The sequence below is a fragment of the Taudactylus pleione genome, unplaced genomic scaffold, assembly GCF_031769625.1.
Source record: "Taudactylus pleione unplaced genomic scaffold, aTauple2 ptg000386l, whole genome shotgun sequence".
Taxonomy (NCBI): Eukaryota; Metazoa; Chordata; class Amphibia; order Anura; family Myobatrachidae; genus Taudactylus; species Taudactylus pleione.
Window position 1 is genome coordinate 20,419,554 of NW_028284787.1, and position 19,378 is coordinate 20,438,931.

At 39.9% G+C, this 19,378-nt stretch overlaps 1 pseudogene; it reads left to right on the plus strand.

Annotated features, from left to right (window-relative positions):
* The first annotated feature begins 1,141 nt into the window (after positions 1-1,141).
* On the plus strand, positions 1,142-13,899 carry LOC148507768 (uncharacterized; annotated as a pseudogene).
* Positions 13,900-19,378: the final 5,479 nt, after the last annotated feature.

A 19,378-nucleotide genomic window follows, 5' to 3' on the forward strand; every position in this document is an offset into this window, starting at 1 on the left:
TTAGTACTTCACTACTTCCATTGAATCAAGCACATGATTCAATGGGGGAGGGGAGTATCAGATGTCATGCTATTGTCTAACCCACTTGCTGGCCACACGGTTATTATTACTTATACCAAAAATCCCAAAACTATGATAGTACATAACTTCACAATACTATCACAATATGGCTAGCTATCCACAACTCCCATGGAACCACAACCACTAGCTGAATTCAACCTGAAATATTCACATTCCATACTACAATATATCAACCAGATTCCATTTTAATCCTAACTACACAATGTTACAGTCAGACCACAAGAATACAACACACACTAAACCTATCTTTCTCATACAGTGCTATTGTTCAAGCACATTGGAAGGAAGGGGGAAAGAGTATACCTATATAAAACAATATATATATCACAGCCAGCCATATATATAAAACTGAAACCAAATCACTGCAAACTTTTACATATTGTCTACTACAGCTTAACACAAACTAACTAAGGCATAACCAATGCATTACAGCTTGATATGCTTGATGTTATCACAAAGATACACTATGATTTACAATATTAATCAAACCATCACCATGTTATACCCCTTTTACACCAAACAAATAACCCGGGTTATTACCAGGTCGATCCGGGTTGAGACTCTGTGTGAACGGCTCCCAAAAAAATAACCCGGGTTTATTTACCGGGAAATCTTACTCGGGTTGAGAGCAGGGTTGAAAACGGGTTGTTCCCGTGTCATGCGGCAGTGTGAACGGGTGCTACCCAGATTATTTGACCTGGCTATATTCTGCTATTAGCTGATTGGAGCTTCTGGGGCGCTGGCAGATGATGTCATTTGTCAGGGCCCTGCAGAGAGACGCACACGCAGCCATTACTTGCATGCCAAACCTGCACAGTGCCTGCACCACAGCCTGACCAACTCCCAAAAAATACAGGCTGATACACAGGCTGCCACAGTCAGAACTGCAGCCTGCACCACAGCCTGACCAGCAGCTCCAAACGCAGGCCGATACACAGCCATAACAGCAGCCTGACCCACACCCTGTTCCTACAGCAGCATGTGTGCTGCCACAAACTGGACCGATGCTGATATCAGAGAGCTACTGCTCATCAGGGCGGAGGAAGAAATTAAACGCCAGATGACCGGCACAGTGAAAGATGCAGTAGTGTACCACAATATAGCCAAGATGCTGGAGTCCCAAGGGATAAAACGCACGCAGCAGCAAGTGGTAAATAAATTGAAGGCCTTGCGTAAGCAGTTCACTAAAGTGCACGATCATAACCGCAACAAAAGTGGTGCAGGCTTCAAGGAATGGGTGCATTACCAATTGTGCTACATCGCTTTTGGAAATACAGCGCTTTCAAACCCCATAGCACTGTCCTCCTCAATTGCACCATCCTGCTCCAGCCAGCAGGAGGACAGTCAAGAGGTACCGGCTACACAGGTTACCCTGCCGTCCTCGCAAAGCAGACCAACATCACAGCTCCTACTGACCGATGAGCCTGGAGAAGGAAGTGGGATGGATTCATCTGTGAATGCTGACAGGATGGATTCATCTGTGAATGCTGAGAGTATCGCTTCCACCATAGATGAGGTAGTTGAGAAAAGCTCAGAGACTGCGCCCCCTAAAAAGACCCCTCCGCTACGTGCTAATAGTAAGTATTTTAAAAAATAAAAACACCCACATTACACACACACACACACTACATTCACTTAACTCCAAAGGGTAACTGTTGCAGAGTGCTGCTAGCGTGCAGGTAGATAGAAGGCCACAAGCACATGGACGCAAACACCACTGCTATCTTTATGTCGGCTCAGTGCATATTATATATTTTTTTGTTTCTCCCCTTTGCAGTTTACAATGTGCCACCCAGAAAGAAGAAGCTCAACAGGTCGGAGCAAGCGGCTAGAGCGATGACTTCTGTGATCGTGGAGCATCTCATTGGATGCCGATATTCAGAGGCAGGAGGATGCTAGATTGGATCAGTTTCTACAGTCCGAAAGGCAAATGCAGTAGTCATTTATGAGGCAATTAATGGATATGCAAGAGAGACAGATGTCTTTTTTTGAGCGCACTTTTGCTCGTGGTTTTCCCAACCAAACACAGGCATTACCACAGGCCCCAGTGTACCCAGAACACAGATTTGGCCAATGCAATATGGGGCCCAATTATTACAACCCTAGCACTAACACTAACACAACACAAACAAACCAAGAGTCACCACAGTATACAGTGTATAGGCAATGGCTGTAAACATGGCCAGAACATTTGCTATATTAGTTTTGTTTTTTATATTGTGTGGCTAAAATTATAATGTTTTTTGGGTGAAGGCACTTTTCATTTTTTTAACACTTTTACAGTGTATTGTTTTGACTGCAGGGATAAGGCACTTTTCTTTTATACTGGGCATATGATGCTTGACATATGTTTACACTGTTTTTATACTTTTGCAATAATCTGAGATTATGTTAAAACTGTTCTATTAAAAAACACAATATATGCACATGGTTAAAGTAAAAAAAAAAAAAAAGAAATTCAACCAAATAAACCAAAAACATGTTTGGAATTTGAAATTTTGCATTTTATTTTAAACCAATAAGTGAAGGTTTGTTGCAATGGTGACCCGGATGAGCTCGGCGCTGTCCTCATGCTCCCCCACGTAGCTTACTGCATCACTTGTAATGCCCCCCACCTCAGTTTCCTGCACATTCCACTCGGGAAGGAAGTGGTCCTTTTGAATTTCACAAATATTATGAAGTATGCAGCAGGCTGCTACTACATGGGGCATGATTTTTAGGTCCACATCATTCCTTTTCATGAGACAGCGCCAACATCCTTTTAAACGTCCAAAAGCATTTTCCACAGCCATCCGGGCAGAACTAAGGGTGTGAGTGCAGGTGACCTTTTCTGGGGACAATTGTACATGTTGGGTATAACCCTTCATTAGCCAATACTTCAACGGATATGCCGCATCGCCAATGATGTGGACTGGGACCTCCACCCTATCTACGGTCACCGATTTCTGTAAAAAAAAATATGGTCACTATATATGTATTCACATGGTGGTCAAGTAGGTTTCAGAAATGTCATGTATTTTACAGCAGAATATGTTGACAAATACTTTGGTATATCATGTATTCCGCACCACTACAAACTTAATATTTTGCTAAAGCACATAAATATAATGGACATAAAGAGTAAAAGGACCATATATTCTTACCTCTCTAGGGAAAAGCCATCCACCCTGCTTTTCCTCTGCTATGCTGTACAAGTCAGAGTTGGCTAGTACTCTGGCGTCATGTGCCCGTCCAGGCCAGCCTATGAAAACATCTGTAAAACTAAAAAAAAAAAAAGAGTATTCTACCAACAAAAAACATAAAATAAAAGTAGATATGAAAGAATAATTCTTACAAATTTACTTACCAGTATCGGTGGTCCACAACAGCTTGAAGAATAATGGAATGCCACCCTTTTCGATTATAATAATCCACAGGGTTTTCATGGGGGGCGATGATGGGAAGGTGGGTCCCGTCTGTGGCACCAGCACACTGCGGATACCCACGCCTGAGGAAGCCTTGGATGGTTTCATCTAGGCGCTGTCCTTCTGGCAAGGAGATAAAGCGCTGGTACAGGGTATCCACTAATGCCCGCATCACCTGGTAAATGATCTTGCAGACTGTGTTAATCCCAACACCAAATAGACAGGAGAGTGTGCGTTTACGTTCGGGGGTAGCATACCACCAGAGTGCAATGGCTAATCTCTGATTGGGGTGATGGGCTTTCGGTAGTTGGTGGTCTGCATCATCAGTGCTGGTGCCAGTAATTCCAATATATAATAAAAGGTGGCACGCGACATCCGAAAGTGTTCCAGCCACTGCTCCACTTGGAAAGCTTCTACAGTCAGCATGAAAGCTTCTCCATGGTGGCGGTCTCTGGCCCACATTCTTCTATTTCTCATGGTGGTCAAACTCATCATGGTGGTGATGTTTGCTGATATCAGTGCTCTCCTCCTGCGCAAATATTGCCATCGAAATCTGGCCCTCTCAGCCAAGAATTGCGCTCTACTCCTCGAACCCTGCACAAGGTGCCACATCATAAAAAGCTGCATCCAATTCTCTGTTGCTGAAATCAACAGAAAGCTGAAAACAGTGAGGACATAGGGAATATCCACATGTGCTACGTCTGCCATCATTGCTGCAATGCTGAAAGCAGTCCCCACCCCTCTCTTTTGTTGCCTTTTGTGACCTCATCTTTGTCAGCCCTTAAAAAAGACCATTTTTAATAACATCTATAGGGAAAAGCAGGGATTACCTGGGTTCAGTGTAAACGGGGCAAACCTAGGAATAACCCGGGTCGAGTTGCAGTGTAAACGGAGTCTGAAGCCAAGTTCGACCCGGGATTGACCAATGTTCAAATTCCAGGGTCGGAACCGGGATTTTGGTGTAAAAGGGGTATTACTAACCACAATAGAGATTATTACCCAATATCATTATGCCATTAATCCATTAATTTATTTCTGTCTAGTCAAATAGTTATAGTAGTTTGAGAAGATATCTCCAGGCCTCCTGGGGACTGAAGCTGCATTCTTAGACGTTGGTTATCAGTCAGAGAGGGAGCATATATTTTTGTGTCTTCCTCCAAGTGTGTGTGCCTGCATCTGTGTTTTCAGCCTATTTCTCTGTGAGTGTCCACAGTGTGAATGCCATACTCCTACCCCTCACCTGTGAAATCGTTTCCTATACAATGGCATCCCAAACCTTAGTGTGGTGTGTAGGGTCTTAGGCAGGAAGTGGTCTATATGTGTGAACTAAGGGGGTCATTCAGAACCGCTCGTGAGCAAAGTTCGCTCGCTAGCGGGTCGATGTGAGAATGCGCATGCGCACGATGGAGGGAGCTCCGTCGTGCGCATGCGCGAGACCCAGCAAGCAACGAGAAATACGTTGCTCGGGGTCTCGCACCAAAGGGGGCGTGCTGTCGATGGTGACAGACAGCACGCCCCCTTTGGTGGGAGTGCCGGGGGCGTGGCGGCCAGACGGAGGCGTACCCATGGGAAAGCCTACCGTCTGAGTCCAGCCCAACTGACATCAGTAATGATGTCAGTGGGAGTGACTTTGGCTCTGATAGAGCCAAAATCACTCCTGGGCTTGTGGCAGCGAGACCCTACCAGAGGGTCTCATCGCAAGCCCGATGGTCGTGATGGTCTTGACCATCGCGGCCATCATCATGGATGCTCGCATAAGCTGTGGGTGGTAACCCACAGCTTTGCGAGCGTCCATGAGGACACTCCAAAAACAGGTAGGAGGGCCCTTATTCAGAGCGAGCGCTCTGGTCATTCATATGCTAATGTGGACCCTGATAAACTTGTTTTGGGACCTGATTCTGGGATAAGGGATGACTGATTACATTTCATTTATATATTATTGATTCTTAATATATTCTACATTACGGTGATATTTTAATATACACACTGTAACATTTCCCCCTGCTGTGAGTTCAATGACATCTGACAGCTGAACTGACATAAGCTTGTGTATTATTACTATTTTAGTGTATGTGTTATATGTATGGTCGTTTATCGTACAGGTGGTGAGAAGAGAGAGAATTCAGTTTGGAGAGAATCATAACAATGTAATTTTCACAGTTCAAAATAAAAGATAATGAAAGGGCGGAGAAGTAACGGTCCTCTCCTGCTTCGCATATGTAGATGGAAAAAACCTTGTTTGGGTGTATGTAAGGATAAAAAATCTTTCATATGTAAACCAAACCCTTTCCTAATTTTTATTAACATTTGGGATCAAAAGCCTATAGTTGTCATCTTCGCCACATGGGATGAGGGCGCACTTCTGGAGTGTTGTCATCTTTGACATCTGCTTTGGATGATCCGTATCCTGGTCCTTCCGATCTGTTCCATCTGATCATGTTAGGGTTTGTGTAGTCATCTGCCAGGAATATCGTCTCTCTGTAGCTGGGCCTTGTCAGCATCTAAATAAGAAATTGAGAGATATCAGTACTTTTGAATGTCTCCATCTTTCCTACCAAATCTAACATCTTGTCTTCCATTCGATCTGTCTGCAGTCTTCAGATATCCTGTTGTTGACTTGATTTGCCTACATGGACGAAAAACAGATTCTCTGTGTGTTAGTGGTCCCTCCCCACCCACTGTGATAGTTTAGAATTTGGTCTGCTCCATATTGGAGTTTTAAAAAATCACATATCATTAACATTGACGAGTGTTATAGACTCAACTTTACATTGTTTTCTCCACTAGGTGGCATTCAAGATCCTACAATGCCTTTGTTTTTCTTATTTTCTATGAAAATCTCCCAAAAAATATCCCTAATCTGGGAAATTCTAAATTTCCAACCTTCAAATACCCATATAACACACCCCCTTTTTCTCCTGACAATAATCTGTGTATTAATTGTTGAGGAGAATCGGGGAAGTCTTGGGCTCTTTAATACACTTTGACCTGCATTCTGATGTTCAGAGAAAATAGAAAGAAATGTTAGTATACATAAAACTGGCATGTCAATATGTAGCTAATTCTTATCTATTCTAAACATACAAACTGTCAATAGATATACCTAATTCATTTAGTAATAACAGAAAATCATCCTGTGGAACCTGTTTAAATATAATACCATTTTAAAACAACCTTAAATTTATTTTTTTTTTCATTAAAAACCCTTAGTAATTCCAGGCATTACCACCTCTGCTGGGAAATGGATGTGTATTTCCCCTTCTACTACTTCTCCTCCTAGGACCTGTGAGTGTCTCTACTAGTCACAAGAGGTAAAACATCAAAATTACAACAGGTGTTTTGGGGGAAAAAGAATTACATTCCACTGAGTTATTGTCACTGCAACAATTTAAAACAGTATGATCATATGCATATTTTTATGATCTATGGCAATCCCCCTGTTCTGGTGAATGAAACCTCCACCATTGGGTCTTCCATAATACCTACACCACAATTTAACTAGATTTTGCAGGGATTTATAAACACAAAAATATCACGTTTGTGCATGTTACTATCTATCACTTGGGATCTCTAAGAACTATTCTTATGAACTGTTGTCACTTACAACAGTTCCAATGGCATTTCAAATACGTCACTTCATGAGAAATACACAGTATTTTCAGCTATTAATATTTCCAAGATACTACAAAAAAAGACCTTGTCCACCAATCTTCCAATTCCTATGAATTTGGTCAGGGGTTGCAATACTTACTTATTAACACTAGGGGATTTTAGAATCCTTTAATCCGATATACATATTTATACCACTATACTTTACATGTATACACCTGGGATTTAAAAATGAGCAGGATTTTACACCACCTTTCTATTTTTAACCCATATTATACCATACACAGTCTTAAGAACAATTGTATATCCTGTAAACATTGCTATAAGCATAAAAGTTAAATCCATTATCACCTGTAATCAGTATCATAAGGATGTCTCCTTATTTACTGCAGTAATGACAAATCCAGATTTCCCTATTCCTGCTTTTCATATGATATTCCTACTTCTAAGGAATATCTCATGTCCAACGTTCTGTGTAACGCATATCACATTGTCTCTTAATATCTATAATGTAATGTATATCGCTGTCTAAAAATCATATTTCTTGCAGTCATATATACTTACCACATTACCTGTTTACCTAGAGAAAAACAATTATTTAGACATCCTAACATCTGTGGCATCTTAAATAAAATGATCCATTTTTACCTTTATTAAAGACTTCGCTGACCTGCGATTCAGTCTTTTTACACCATATTCTGCTTACCAATATATATATAGAATGATTATTACAGGACTCATTGCACACCTGCTATATGATCCAATTAATCACACCCTGCTTAGCAATACATCACCTGATTCTGGTGTCACTTATATATATCTGTCACAGAACTAAATAAATGGGTTAAACACATATACCTCCCTTTGTGAGTTCCTGAATCTATTTACAGAATACATATCTATCTGAGTTATGACTAGTATACAGGGTCAGACTGGACCATAGGGGTACAGGAAACCTACGGTGGGTTCCACTGTTCCAGTCTAACACTGCTGGTGTATTACTTCTTCCTGTCCGTATTGGTGGAAATGAAGTCCTCAATCCTTACAAGATTGGAGAATTTATCTTACAGATCTGAGATCACCCAGCGAGAGTAGCTAATTCACGCCATTCACAGTATCTCAGTGCATACATCTGCTCAAAATTCTTACTGCATCGCTAAATGCAGTTCCCGCACAGACAACTGTTAAAGACATGTTTCTGTAGGAAGTAATGGTTAGAACTAAAACAATAGAATGCCTTACATAAAACAAAAATCATAATTACTTTAATTCATAAGCATCTTATCTCTCTGAACCTTGCTAACACTTCCATACAGTTTTCTTACGTATCCTGTCCTATACCACCAGACCCCAGACACCGGGTCATCATCGCTTATGCTCTATGCATGTATAGCGACCAAAGCTTCATGTTAGCTAAACATGCAAGCTTTCACAGGGCTAATACCGCCCTATATTCCTTGACAAAACATATCAAGTCCCTGATTATCTTAAACAATGTATTGTGCATATTACGCAAACCTTCAAATCATACTCAGTTATAACTGCAAGATTATATGTGGTTTACATGCGATCTAATACACAGATAATACAGTATAGCACACCACATGCTATAACTTACTCAGAAATGGATTTCTTAACCTGAAATAAATCTATCAACTGTTGTATTGCAATGATTTTTCAGAAGTACATACAAACTCTACACACATGAGCACATACAAACTCCACACATAATATTTTCATATGTAGCACATACAGACTCAAAACAGAAAACCAAGATCATGTGTACAGCACAAATTTCTGTATTGCAGCCATGTGTGTGTTCAGTAATGCCATATTACACAGATCCCTGTTTTCTGAGGTTGTGTGTAAACCCTCCCTTTTGTTCACAATCAGACATTGAGAACAACAGAAGGTAAAAAATGCAAATCATAATTCACATTGGAGCTGTATCCAGCTCCTGTATAAATCATGATTATTCTACCAAACATCATAAAATTTGCCAATTGTAATGTTTGTGACATTATCAGAACACTCAACATTGGAACAATCCTGCAATACATTGCAGTACAATAGGTAAAATACTTTTACCATCACTAAGATGAATTTCCAATTTACGTTGATTTGCTTCAAATATATGAAAAATTTATATTTAAAAAAAATATATATATATTATTCATATTTGTGTTTACAGCGATTAATTATGAATTCTCCAGTACTTTAAAACATGCACTGTACCTGTACCAATGTGTAATGTGTGACCTTAATGCATAAGTTTCACTGCAGATATGCTGCAGGGTGAATGATGTACCGTAAATGTATGTGTGAGAAGTGTACATGCGTGTGTGTATGGGGGGGATATATGATATTTTGTATGTATATTTTAGGGATATAAATGTCTTCCTGCACTTCCGGCAGATTACTAATATCTATTAATAAATTGTTGATTGCAATCTATCACAGAAAACAATTATTTGTGTATATATTTGCATGTGTGAGTTGTGTGCTTTTATGTTGCTATGAATGGGGGATGGTGGAGCATCTCATGGTAATGCAGCCGTGATGTTGTAAAGAGATCTATTGTACTAAGTGTAAGTGTGTTTATTTTTTTGTAGTGTGTTATTGCAGATATGATATATGCAGCACAGAAAGGGTTAATACAGGGTACTTTGAATAACCAGGAGTCATCATTGCTTAAAGCCTGCTGTTCAGTGTGACTTCAGTCCTTGTAGTCCTGCAAAATATGCTTGTTGGAAAGAGAAACTGTTACATATCTTGTGCAACCATTCAAAAATGAAAACAAACATACTGTGAGAATTATAATTAAATCAGGCATCGCTGGATTGCCTTTCTACAAGTGGCAACCTGTGTTAAAAAAAAAAAAAACCTAACACAAAAAAAAATGTGGTTCTCTCTGCTTTTTTTAATTGTGGGAATTAAAATTGTAAACAGCAGCAATGATAAGTTACCACAATTATAAACAGACCTGTTCGGGTGCCAATGATGAGGGGTGTTTTTCCTTCCTTCTTTTTGTACACACAGGCCATTGCCAGCTTGTTTAATCCCAATATATCTGAAGCAAATATTCTATTCTTCATATAACTAACATCAGGTTATACGTAACAAAATATATAAACTCACAACATGTTAAACCAGAATTATGTACCCTTTAAATCATTTGGATAATTTCCTTTCATAAGGATAACGATGCACACAAAATGTGTTGAAGTCAAATGTTTTTATATTCATCAAATCAATCCTCATAAAACAGTGTTTAAACTTAACAATACTAGACAAAATACAATGAAAGAGAGAGAGAGAGAGAAAACTATGAAGGGGGATGTTGAGGCCACATATTCAAGGTGGCTACTGAGAAGTCATGGTGAGAGTGTGTTTGGAGGTTGTTAGGGCCCATGTCCTATTGTTCAAACCGCATGGTCTCTGAACACAAACTCCATTTTAAATGTCAGAAAACTCATATAATGTTGTAACTTCTGTAAATCATATATCCATTAATGATCATAATTATAATACCTATAACAACCTATTTGTACTATACAACACCAAAACTGGGTAGAATTATAACTATGATCACAAGATTAGTACTTCACAACTTCCATTGAATCAAGCACATGATTCAATGGGGGAGGGGAGTATCAGATGTCATGCTAGTGTCTAACCCACTTGCTGGCCACCATCTTTAACAAAACTGCAGACTATTATTACTTATACCAAAAATCTCAAAACTATGATAGTACATAACTTCACAATACTATCACAATATGGCTAGCAATCCACAACTCCCATGGAACCACAACCACTAGCTGAATTCAACCTGAAATATTCACATTCCATACTACAATATTTCAACCAGATTCCATTTTAATCCTAACTACACAATGTTACAGTCAGACCACAAGAATACAACACACTCTAAACCTATCTTTCTCAGACAGTGCTATTGTTCAAGCACATTGGATGGAAGGGGGAAAGAGTATACCTATATAAAACAATATATATATCACAGCCAGCCATATATATAAAACTGAAACCAAATCACGGCAAACTTTTGTCTGCTACAGATTAACACAAACTATCTAAGGCATAACCAAAGTATTACAGCTTGATAACCTTGATGTTATCACAAAGATACACTATGAATTACAATATTAATCAAACCATCACCATGTTACTAAATACAGTAGAGATTATTACCCAATTTCATTATGCCATTAATCCATTAATTTATTTCTGTCTAGTCAAATACTTATCATAGTTTGAAAAGATATCTCCAGGCCTCCTGGGGACTGAAGCTGCATTCTTAGACGTTGGTTATCAGTCAGAGAGGGAGCATATCTCTATATATCTTCCTTCAAGTGTGTGTGCCTGCATCTGTGTTCTCAGCCTATTTCTCTGTGAGTGTCCACAGTGTGAATGCCATACTCCTCCCCCTCACCTGTGAAGTCATTTCCTATACAATGGCATCCCAAACCTTAGTGTGGTGTGTAGGGTCTTAGGCAGGAAGTGGTCTATATGTGTGAACTAAGGCTCTAGCTAAGTCTATTCATATGCTAATGTGGACCCTGATAAACTTGTTTTGGGACCTGACTCTGGGATAAGAGATGACTGATTACATTTCATTTATATATTATTGATTCTTAATATATTCTACATTATGGTGATATTTTAATATACACACTGTAACAATATATATATATATATATATATATATATATATACAGTAGGTATGTGTATATATATATATATATAATTATGTGCACCCTCCTTTAGATATAATTATTAGATTTTGTCCCCCAAAATATCATTGAAGGAGACAGAGAACAATCGCTCCTGCAAATGGAAACATGGTGGATTGCTCGCCTTGACACTGTGAAGCCATTTGGCTAAAATTAATGTAGCTATCCTTGATTTGTTTCCTATAGTGGTGACTAACTTCCATTAGATGCTGTTCAGTAGTTGAATAGCTTATATTGACAGATGGGTCCTTTACTTAATTTATGTATTTACTTAAGATGCCTTATGTATTTGCTTATAACATGTTTTTCATTGGTCTAGCTCCTAACTTGAACTATTAGTTTATGGGCTCATCACTTATTTGGCTTAATTGATTTTATGATGGTGTCGGTATATGTTTTTTTCACCAGTTGTTGGCATCCTATCTCCTAGGCGACCAACCAACCTCAGGTAATTGCACTTACGTGTGGACGTCAGTTTGGACGTGCAAGGGTGATGTCATCGGGGAAAAACGTGCTGCCAGTGATGGATGGAAAGTATGCACTTATGGTGATTTCTTTATAAGGTAAGATGGTTTTTTATCTTTGTGCTGTATCCTTGACAAAAGATTAAATGTAAACTGAAATGTTGGAAACTACTCTAGGAGGTAAATTTACTAAGAATCGAGTCTAGGATAGTTTGCAAAGTCTGGAGAGTTTGGGCATTTTTCCCCAGTTGCAAATTTACTAATGTAAAATTCGGGAGAGAGATTTCCTTTGCTACAGGAAAATATTGGAGAGTTAGCAAACTCTCTTCAATTCACCATCAGCAAAACTCGAGAACATTTTCGTTAGTGAAGATAGGATTCTGGAATTTACCAAGCAGAAAGTTTCTAAACTCTTATTAGATGGAAAAAATCTCCTGTAAAAACTTGTGAAATAAATACACCTGCCTGTGATCTGCGAGTGTGGCATAAACATACACAGATCATTGTGATCCATGTATGTTTCCGCCTGTAAATTGTGAAAACAAGGTTAAAAGTTTTTCTTAAAAATGGCATAGGGTCACCCTCCTAAAGACTAACCAGCTCCGGGCTTGCCAGCCAGTCCTGGTTTCTAAAATTATGGGGAACAGAATGTGTAGGGTACCATAGTCCTGGTTTTAAATATAGGGGAAAAAATTGCATAGGGTACCCCCTATATTTAAAACAAGCACCAGACCCAAAATGGCCAGGCTGTAATTCCACAGCCTGGAGACCCTATTACCGAGTCTCTAGGGCCAAAGCATTATCAGCACAAGCCGCTCAGGCTAAGCCGGGGATCTCAGGAGAATTGTGGACCCCCCAAGAAGGGCCCCCCTCCTGAAAATCCAGGCTTGGACTGAAGCCCAGGGCTCTTCCCCGCACCCCTGGAACATTGGGTACGGGGGAATAAAGTGAAAAATAGAATTAAAGTATTGTATTTTACAGTGGGACTGCAGGTGCCAGCATGCCTTCCCTTTGACATTTGTGGAACTACAAGTGCCGGCAGACGGGTGGCACCTGTACCCCCACTGTAAAATAAATAGTTAAATAAAGACAAAACACACACACCATGACAATTAAAAGTTTATTGCAAACACCTACCAACTCACACATGCTTACCTATACCAGCCAGTCTGTCCACTTATCCCATGTAGAAACCTTAATGACTGGCCCTGCAAAAAAGAATCTATAATCACCTTCATCCTGGCACTGGTCTCCGTAGCATCCCTGGGACTTGACAAAAAACAAAACTATTTACCCGAGCCATGGACCCGGTATCAGTATGTGTGATATATCTAGGACCAAGCTTCTGAGAAGGCTGATGGAGCATAATGTTCTTCTCATATAACCAGGCCAGATCCCAACTTTGAACTTACATTGTTTCCGGAGTTTATCTGGCATTTATCTGCCAGCATCTTGGAATGCATTGAAGCTTTGAGGAGGCACTGGTATACCTTGTTCCAGATTGAGCAAATTTGGGAGACTGAAGATGAAGATGAAGAGCCCCTGACATTTGGTTCAAAGGAGTTCACTCGGGATGCAATCCAGTGATACAGAAGAAAGGCAAGACTGAGGAAGAAGAGTACTAAAACATATACAATTCTGCGCTGGTGTGTTTGGTATAATTCATAAAAAATATTTATTCAGCAATACATGTCCCATAAAATCAAATATAAACCAACTTGAAAAAGAATAGCAACATTAAGTTACATTAGCACATTAGTATATTAATGTAGCACAAACATTGCAAAATTAAAATAAAACAAAGAAAATGTCCATGATTAAGAAATAGCACAATAGCTTGGATATATTATTAAATGTCTAAAGTCCAACCTTCTATACCAGTAATAGTATTTGCATGCAGATTAAAAAACTGCTTATATTGTAAAAAGCAGCAATAGTCTTATTTTAAATTATTTCAGCTTTATGTAATTATTAATGATGGGAATGCCTCCAGTAAGTATATTGGTATGAGACCCAATATTTAAATGCTCGGAACACACATGTAGTAACGAGCCTCTGTACGTATTTATTGTCCCATTTTAACAAGAGGTCACCCATAGTTGGCTCCAGCCACAGTGTGTACTACTGTATAAGTCGGTTTGTGTGCTTTGAGGACCGTTGTATGTTACCTCTGCTGGTGCCCGGTGTATTCACCTATGCAGCGCTCACTGACCATTAAAATCTCTGGTCAGCTTTAGGCACCAGTCGTCTCTCCGCCAGGTGTCTGCAATATCTAAAAGGTGGGTATTCCTATGAGCTCACCGCTGTGGCTGCTAGTCCCAGCATATCAGGGTCTGCATGTGCTGGAGGGTTCAACAATAAAACAGAGCAACTGTCACCCCTGTGGATTGAGGAAGAAGAGTGACATGAATCATTCAATGCAAATTCAGACAATGGCTAATGGCTAACCCAGACATTATGGCGCTTGGAAACATAACATTGAGATATTGTTCCAGAGATTGGTTAACCCGCTTCGTTTGTATATTGGATTGGGGATGGTAGCCAGAAGATAAACTAAGACTAATGTCTAAGGAAGCACAGAAGACTTTCAGAAGCTAGCAATGAACTTTGTTCTTTGGTCAGAAAACGATGTACAGCGGTAACCCATGCAGTTGGAAGATATGTTGGAGGAATAGAGTGGACAGCTCCTTAGCAGTGTGATGTTTGGTTAAAGGAATGAAATGTTCAGTTTTACTAAACCAATCCACCACATTCCAAATAATAGTACATCGTGAGGAAGGAGGAAGGTCCACCACAAAATCCACAGGAATATAGGTCCAGGGTTTAGAAGGTATTGGGAGCAGCAGTAGTAGGCCAGAAGGAGTGACCAGTGGAGTCTTGTTCCTGGCACAGATGTCACAGGCCAGAATTAATTCATGAACATCTTGAGATAATGATGTCCACCACATAGAACAGGAGAGCAACTCGGAAACACCTGGATAACCAGCTGCTCTGCTGGAATGAAAATGTGCCAGAACTGACTCTCTGAGTGTTTCCAGAACAAATAACAATCCTGGAGGTTTTCCAGTAGGAGTTTCCAACTGAAGATCCTGAAGGGCATCAGCCAAATTGTAGGTTAAAGCCACATGAATCTGAGAACTAGGAATAATGGGTCAGAGGCAGTAGACTGCTGGATGGGAAAAAATATTTGAGAGAGGGCATCAGCCTTAATGTTTTTGGATCTGGGTCAAAAGGAAATTATATAATTAAAGCGAGTAGAAAATAGTGCCCAACTAGCCTGCCTGAAGTTCAATCTCTTTGCTGTCTCAATGTAAAACAAGCTCTTACAGTTAGTCAAGATAGTGATCTGATGTATGGCCCCTTCTAGCCAATGTCTCCAATCCTCGAAAGCCCATTTAATGGTGAATAACTCACAATTTCCCATATCATAGTTTGTCTCAGCAGGTGAATTTATGAGAAAAGAAGGCACAGGGAAGTAGTTTGTTGTTCTGGGGATCCTTCTGAGACAATATGGCCCCAACTCCAACCTCAGAAGCATCTACCTTCACTACAAACGGAAGCTCTGGACTTGGGTGATGAATCCTAGGAAAGAGACTTCCTTTACCTCAAATTCATACTTTTCAATTTTTGCGTATAGATGGTTTTCATTAAGTTTCTGTAGTACCAATCTGACATGATGGCGATGTTGATCCAGTGACTTGGATTAGATCAGGATGTCATCTAGGTAAATTACAGCAAATATGCCTAGAAACTCACAGAGGACATTGTTAATTAGGTCCTGGAAGACAGTGGGGGCATTGGCAAGACCAAATGACATGACCAAATATTCATAATGTCCCAAGTGGCTGTTGAATGCTCTTTTCCTTTCATTCCCCTTTCTGATCGTAATAAGATTGTATGCTCCCCAGAGGTCAATTTTGGAGAAGATGGTCACATTATGTAGCTGGTCAAAGAGAACTGAAATTAACAGCAAAGGGTAAGAATTCTTGACCATAACCTTACTGAGACCCCTATAATCAACACAAGGTCGAAGTGACCCTTCTTTTTTCTCAACAAAAAAGAAACCAGCCCCAACTGTTAATTTAGAAGGACTGATAAAGCCTTTTGATAAACTCTCTTGAATGTATTCCCCCATGGCTTTATTCTAAGGAATAGAGAGAGCAAACAGTCTGCCCTTAGGTAGTTTAGCGCCTGCTACTAAATTGATGGCACAATCATAAGGCCTATGCAGTGGAAGAGTATCTGCTTTCTTCTTTGAGAATACAGTATATCCAGAAAATTGTGATAAGGAGCAGGCAATTCCAGGAATGAACATGGCATATTGTATATGTAGACTGATGTGCCAAATATTCTATTTTAAAGTGCTGCAGAATTTGTGTGCACTATATAAATAACTGGTAATAAATAATAAATAAATGATGCCACACTTTCTCACTCTAAATCTAAAATAGGTGTCAAATCAGTGCAGAAAAAAACATTAAGGACGAAGAACAAACTGTTCAGAAATGTCACAAATACCTTAGGAGAGTTGGTGTCCACGAGTGTTACAGATGTGTCCATATGCCATGTAGCATGCCAATCTAGTTGTACCCTGCCTTGCCGCTGCTTGGCATTCTATATCGTATCATGGTGCAGTAAGATGCAATGTAATGTACTGAAGTGCTGGAAAAGCCGGAGTATGAAATGAAACTTTCTGTCCACCAGATGTCGCTTTTCCTAAACTGCACACCCCATGCATCAAATAGCCAAGGAAGCTTTTGTTGTGCCATTTGGTGATTGTCATTAGTTACATTATACAGTAGTACTGGACTGTGTTTTGCATGAATGCAGGATTAAATAAAGAGTTACTTTATCAGCATTGGCCAAAAGATGCACACCCAGTATTACATAAAGACAGAGCAATTTAAGTTCAATATTCTTAAGCAACTCCGCTGAATTCAATAATTTATATGCTACTGTATGCCACCCAGCTGCATTTTATGCTAAACCATTATTGTACACTTTACCTGGTGTAAAGTCACACACTGAACATTACATACTGTATGCAACAGGTGTGACTGTTGATGCAGCTGATGTGTGTGGACGAGTGGGTAAGGTGAACACCTTACAAAGTGGGTGCCTCAGGTTCAAGGCCTGGAAAGGGAAACTGTCATTTTGTACATCAGTACTTTATATTTTTGATCTTCACTACATGATTAAATAAAGAATTAATCATTTGGCGTGTGAGTTCTGTCATTTATAAAAAAATACATATCTGCATTGGCCAGAAGATGCACACACAGCAATAAATAAAGACAGAGCAATTCAAGTTCAATATTTTTAAGGAACTCTGCCAAACTCAATACAATGCTCCCAAGTTCCCACCACCTATCATTTTTATGCTACTGTATGCCACCCAGCTGCATTTTATGCTGAACAGCTTTAGACATTGTATTGTACACTGTACTGTAGTTTTCAAATGTGAGTCTTTCATGGAATACAGTATGCCACGCCCGCCACAATGCGCATATTGACATGCCGTGGCAGGGAAGCCATAATGCCGCGCTGTGAGCAAAGATTTAGCAGCACACATCTGTATGTGTGTAGTGTACTCATAGAGAAGATTCCTTCCTTCTGCACCCTCTTCAAATATAGGGTGACATAGAAATTGAGGATGCTACTGTTGGAAGTGCAACAGAATGAGTGGGATATTTGTGTACTGACATCAGTAATGAGGAATGTTGATGATGTTGGTTGTGTAAATCAACCACCAGTGACAGTAGTTGTTGCTCATGATAAGAAGAAGGCCATTGTCATGTCTGGGCATAAGAGCAAAAGAGAACCTCTTATGTGTGGAATTATTTTACCCAAAACTTGACAATATTTGTCAAGCTATCTGTACTGTTTGTGTAGCCAAAGTAAGTAGAGGTAAGAAAGATAACCATCTAGTAACCTCTTTCCTGTTACGTCATTTGCAGTGAGTTCAAGTTTTGGAAAAAGCTGAAAAATCTGGTAAAATAATACCAAGCAATCCCAGCTCTCAAGTAGGTCCCAGCTCATGCAAATTCCACTGCCAACACCTTCATCAGCAATCTCCTAATTGATCAAAGGTAGTCCAACATCCAATTTGCGAAGGCTAAATGACTTTTTCCCTATCCAGGAGTTCCCCGAAGAATCCTTGAGTGCTAGGGCTTCTGCTGCTGTTGTAAGTGAAGCTTCCCCCCAGAAGGGGATCATGAATACTAGTTTTAAACAATTGTCTGTGAATTAATACTTTGCAAGAGGACACAAGTATGAAAGCAACCATCCAGTTGCACAGTGGATCACTAAAGCTAGACAGTTAATTCCTCACCTGTAAAGGACGTTAAAAGGAAACTAGTTCTTGGCCTAGAAAAAGCCATTATACCTACTATCCACTTAATCACAGATTTGTGGACAAGCAGTACTGGTCAAATGAAAGATTATATGACTGTAACAACCCACTGGGTGTTAGCAGCATCCAGCACACAATACCAGCTCATTTACAGGCAGGCTACTCTCTGTATTATTGGCTTTGCTAAGAGGCATACCAGTGTCAAACTGATAGAAAACCTAAGGGATGACATAGCAAAATGGCTTACCCTGCTAAGACTCTCCTCGAGATTTGTAATTTCTGACAAATGTAACATTGTGACAGCATTACAACTGCATGAATTGAACATGTCCCATATTTTGTCCGAACTGTAGTTCAATTTTTTTTTTAAAATGAAAGGGGCATGCAGGAGATGGCCAGTAAAATTTATGGACATTTTCGGAATTCAGCAACAGCACGTAGAAGATTACAGTGGCTGTAAGAATAGTAGTCACACTCTGCACAAATTGTGTGACTTACCTTGCCATTTGCTGCAAGTCTGGATTTCTGCTTGACCTTGTTCGGGAACCATGCAATGACATCATCATCATGCACAGTGAGAGTGCTCCTGCCTCAGCTGACCTCAGCAACCTATCAGGGACTTGCAGTTAAGTCATATCCCCTGTGAGAACTCCCACTGGTGCCTGAGCAAAGTGTTGCTTCCTAGAGTACAGTTCTATCCTGTGGCTCCTTTGT